Source organism: Dromiciops gliroides, chromosome 5, assembly GCF_019393635.1.
Source record: "Dromiciops gliroides isolate mDroGli1 chromosome 5, mDroGli1.pri, whole genome shotgun sequence".
Lineage (NCBI taxonomy): Eukaryota > Metazoa > Chordata > Mammalia > Microbiotheria > Microbiotheriidae > Dromiciops > Dromiciops gliroides.
Window position 1 is genome coordinate 78,471,471 of NC_057865.1, and position 5,697 is coordinate 78,477,167.

At 35.3% G+C, this 5,697-nt stretch overlaps 1 pseudogene; it reads left to right on the forward strand.

The window, feature by feature from the left end:
- The first annotated feature begins 634 nt into the window (after window positions 1-634).
- On the forward strand, window positions 635-1,193 carry LOC122728720 (annotated as a pseudogene).
- The last annotated feature ends 4,504 nt before the right edge of the window (window positions 1,194-5,697 follow it).

Genomic DNA, 5,697 nt, shown 5'->3' on the forward strand with positions numbered 1-5,697 from the left:
CAGATAGAAAACTGAAAGAGTCGTGGACACAGATATGTAATCATTTTGACTTAAAATTGAAGGTAGGAGAGATAGATGAGGAAGAATAATATGGGACATTTAAAACTAATTAAGAATATGGTGCTATAGTTTGGTTCTTCAGTAGGAATAGTTTGTATCTACAGAGAAACAGAAAGAATGCATTAGTTTGATAATTTCTGACTTGTTCAAAATGCTTTATACTAAGAATGGAGGAGAATGAGTGGAAGAGCATTTGGAAGTGAAAAGCCCTAATAGGATCTGGGATTGCAAAAGAAAAATGATGGAGCAAATGATCATCTTTGTCAAGGACTTCCTGACTAGTCACATGGTTGCTGCTATCTCTAAGACATTGGTGGCTCCATTAGGAGACAAACTGCTGTTGCAAGTACATCAAGCAAGGAAACAAATTACTGCTTATAAGCAGTACAAACACATAGTTTCCTGCCTATATAATCTAAATTCAAAAGAAACAAAAGCTGCATTCCTTTTGGCATGGTATTTTAGCAAATGTTACACTCAGACTTTTAACTTTGCCTTTAAAGATAGATACCAATAGGTGTTTGGGGAAGGAATAGACAAGCACACAATTTGGGGAAATATTATACTAGAAATCATGCCTCGGGTGATGCAGTCAGATCCACTTTTCTCTGCATTTCTCTGCTTTGTTTACCCCCTTGGATTTTGCAAGAATCTTCTTGGCAATTGATTTATGGAGGTTTGGCAATGAGAAAGAATTCAAAGGCCTTGGAATATTGCCTTATGAAAATCTCCAAATCTGATGGGATTCATAGATTGTATCAATCTTTTAGTGTTGCAGTGTGGGTATTATTATTCATAGAACAGCCTGCTTTGGAATCTATAATACAGAGAAAGGTACATTCATAGCTTTTTAGAACACACACATTGTGATAAGTTGGATGATTACTCAATCGGTGTCTGCCCTGGTGGGTGGGTTCTCCTATCCTTTTGATACATTAGGGCAGAAAATGATGATAAAGTCTGAGAGTGAAGGAGCTGAAGTCAGACACAATAGAATTATTGACTGCTCAAGGAAGATTGCTAGGATGAAGGTGGCAAAGGGTTTTTCAAGGGTGCTTGGTCCAAGGCTTTTTTGAGGTATAGGTTGCACTCCCATGATTGTCCTGTACAACGAATTGAAAAAAAATATATAAATACAACCTAAGTGAAAATGGAAACTCTGAATATAGATCATATAGAACAATTAATTATCCTTAACATTCTGGACCACTGACCTTAAAGATATTTCTGTCATCTTTCTCTCCAGTTCTGATCATGTTTATAGGAGATCTAGCAAAAGTTATTACCAAAAAGAGACTCACTTATTATGATCCATTATTCAGACAAGGTCAGTAATGATTGAATATGCTTTTTGTATTATATTTGGTGAATATAGTTACTTACAGTCCTAGGAGGAAGAACAAATTAGACCCAGCCTTTTAAATGCCATTTTTAGGACCATCAAGTTATACTTAAGTAATTTTTATATCATGTCTTTCACTTGTCTTTAAGCATTGTATCTATAATTTTACACATTTGAATTTGTCAGTTATGGTTAATATTTGGCATTCTCATGTAATAGATAAATGTACAGTAGAGTAAAAGGTTCTTCTTATTTTTTTTTACCTTTTTGGGAGCAATATTGAACAGGAGGAGACTAGTTTGGATGATCTTCAAAAAATTGTAAAGGCCTTTTTAATGATCTTTATATTCTTTTTTTTTAATGAGTGGAGCTAGATTATATTTTTTAAAGTGTGTGTGTGTGTGTGTGTGTGTGTGTTTGTGAGGCAATTGGGGTTAAGTGACTTGCCAAGGGTCACACAGCTAGTAAGTGTTAAGTGTCTGATGCTGGATTTGAACTCATGTTCTCCTGGATCCCAGGCCAGTGCTCTATCCACTGTGCCACATAGCTGCCCCAACCTTTATATTCTTAACATAAATTATAGTTCATAATTTCTATATAAAAGTTTACCCTTAATGCTTTTTTTGGTGAGACAATAGGGGTTAAGTGACTTGCCCAAGGTCACACAGCTAGTAAGTGTCAAGTGTCTGAGGCCAGATTTGAACTCAGATCCTCATGACTCCAGGGCTGGTGCTCTATCCACTGAGCCACCTAGCTGCCCCAACCCTTAATTCTTTAGAGCTGTATGAAATAGGAGACAGTAGTATAAAAATAGAAATGAATATCATATGGGTGAGAATGGAAAGGTACCTAGTAGTTTATAGAAGGCTACAGAATATAAATAAATAACTTAAAATGATAGAAGAAAAAAAGCTCCAATTTCCAAAAGGGAAATGTGTGATCAGAAAAGATCAACTCAACTAGTAAGGGTGAGAGATATTGGGTGGACACTCCAACTGCTCAAATGGCATCCTCATGATCATATAAGAAAAGTGCCCAGTGTGTTTGGAATGAGAGGTCCTTAACAAGACATATGGAGTGGGCAGACAGGGATGTCTTGTTGCATTCCTAGAGGGAGCATGTAAGTCAGTGAAAATACAGAATATCTGAGTAGAAGGAGTAAGAAAAAAGTGGAAGAACAGGATTAGTTCATTCCTTGCAATGCATGACAAAATGGTAAGAAAACCAGAGAATAAGCTGAATCCACTGAAAGAAAAGTTCTACTTTACTTCTTTCTTAGCTATCAAGAAAAATGATGAGACTAGAATGGATGGAACAAAAAGGGCTAATAGAGAATTGATAGCTAAGATAAATTAAGTGATAATAGCAGAACTTCTACTGCTCTCAATGAGATCTAGTCCCTTGGCCAAGATGACTTACTTTCCAAGTAGAAAAAGAACACGTATATGTGATTGATGAGATACTGTCCACAGACTTAGAAATTTTCTGAAGAATAGGGCACGTGCAGCAGCATTGAAAATAGACAGTTATCATCCTCTTCTTTCAGAGGGGAAAGAAAGAAGATTATGTCAGCTGTAGATTAGAAAATTCCTTTGCAATTCCTCACAAAATTTCATTGTTATAATTATTCTGTTTCCAGCACAAGCTACAAACCCTCCATATTTTTGGAAGTGGCCTTCAGGAGTTATTGAAGTCTTTCATTTCATAGCTAAACAGTGATGTCACAAGAAGTAAAATGATTTACTCAACAGTATATAATAAGAAGTAACCTAGCCATAACAAACCTAGGTGTTTCAATTTTATCTGCAGTATTCATTACATGTACCTTAATGCCATTCTTGAAGAAGGGAAATTCTGCTTGGCCTCAGAGGACAAAATTAAGATCAAAGGATGAAAGCTACAAGGGGACAGATTTCAATGCAATAAATTTTAAAAGTTCCTAATGATTACAGCTATCTCCACATGTTTCACGAAGCCCTAATATTGAGTGTCTTCACAATGAGGCTAAATGATCACTGGTCTTTTTATTCAGTCATTACAGCTGTGTCTGACCCCATTGAGGGTTTTCTTGCCAAAGGTACTGGGTGGTTTCCCATTTCCTTCTCCAGCTAATTTTACAGATGAGAAAACTGAGGCCAACAAGTTTAAGTGACTTGTCCAAGTTCACACAGCTAGTAAGTCTTTGAGGCCAGATTTGAATTCTGGAAGATGTCATCCTGACTCCAGGCCAGTGACTCTATACACTATGGTATCACCTAGCTCCTGAGAGATCACTGGTCAAGGATGATATAAAAGAATCCTCATCACCAAGTATATATTCTGACTAGATGACTTCTGAGACCCCTGATCCAAACAACTGTTCAGAGTTGGACAACAGTATCTATGCCCTTCTGCTTTTCTTACATTCTTTCATGCAGTCAGTCATCTATCCAGTCAGCCATAGATCATAGATTGACAGCTGCAAGGGTTATTTATAGCCATTAAGTTCCATCCTTGCACACAGGTAGAGAGAGGTTAAGCAACTTACCCAGGATAACAAAGCTAATCAGTGTCTGAGGCATGATTTGAACCTAGGTCTTCCTGAGTACAAGACTAGTGGCATCTCCACAGTGCCATACTACCTCAGAAGACATTAAATCATTCATTCATTCATTTAATTCATTCATTAATTAAAAGCTTAAGTTCTTGCTTATATGAAATATACTGTTCTAACCTCTAGGGGAAATAAATAGATTAATTAAATATACTGAGGAAATTATGGTTACGTATATGTGGGGGAAAAGTTGTTTCTTGGGAGGGAAGTATATATAGGTGTACACAATTCCCATCTATAATTGCATATTAAATGAATTTGTAAATATTTACAGCATTTCTCCATGTGTATATTGACATATGTATATATATAAATATATACATACACATATATACACATTATGCATATGTCCATAATCTAGTGCTTAAATATGTACATATGTGCATAAGAAATATAGAAACAAATATATTTGATAAAAACTAGAGGTGTAAAAATGAATGCAGATTTGGGCCAATGTAAGTCATTCATCTGGAAATACATACATATTAAATTCACTCAATTCCTAAATGAATCAGTTTATTAAAAATTTAATAAGTTATAATAACAATGTCTTCCTCAAAGTACCTTTGGCTGTGGCTTTTCTTTTCTTGTAACTTTCTATAAAATTGTCAGAATTATTTTTTTTCTAAAGTATTTCACAAATCAATCTCATTTGGTACCCTGGGTATAGCCTGGTAAGTGGGGAAATATAAGTTGGGGGGGAGGGAGGTGTGTATAATTAAAATGAATGCAGAAACCAAAGATACATTAATTATAATCTGACATTGTTATTACTAAAGAGAAATAATATATGACCTGGGGATGTTTATTGGCCAAGTAAAATATGTTATTATTATTTTTAATTCATAAGTAGGTGAATACTTATTTGTCCACAGGTGAATCTGTGGACAAAGAATTGCCATTTCAAAAATAAGATTGTCAATATAATTTCCTATTGGAAGGAAATTCATACAAAAATCTCAGAACACTAACATACATCAATCACCTAGCTTGTAGTAATTGCAGGGCACCTCGCATACCTCACATATACAAAATTTCATATAGTAATTGTTCAATAAATGGATGTTGATTGATAGATCCAGAGAAGATAGCCTCTGTGACTGTAGCTTAGAAAAAAACATGGATCATAATAAGATTAGCTATCCACTGAGAGCTTCCACAAGAGGACACCATTTTAAATTGTGGCCTGAAGACTATTCACTGAAGGGATTAAAGTTCCTTGATATCATCAGAACCTAGAACCATTTTTCAGAGCCTACCACAGTGCTCTGCATGATAGGTACTTAATGAGTATTTAAGGAAGAAGAAAGGGAAGAAGGAAAGCAAGGAGGGAGGTCTAAAATTATCAACATAAAATATAATCAGTGGGAAAATATCTTTTTATTTCTGTGAGTTGTTAGGAAGCTGATTAAATAAACAAGGGTCTCGACATAATTCATAAATAATATAACCTGGATATGAGTAGAGAATTCTGAAGAAGTTGCTTAAGTCACATAAAAATTATGTGCTTTTTTCAGGGCCACATAGCTAGCAAATATGAAGCAGGATATGGAGTCATGTCTTTCTGACTCAGCCCAGAACTATATTTACGATACAATATTGATACATGTGAGCAAAATACTTGTCATTCTCATGGAATCTAGATATTAGAGATGGAGAAGTAGCTGTTTTTAGGCAGTCTTAAACAACAATCCAAAGAAAG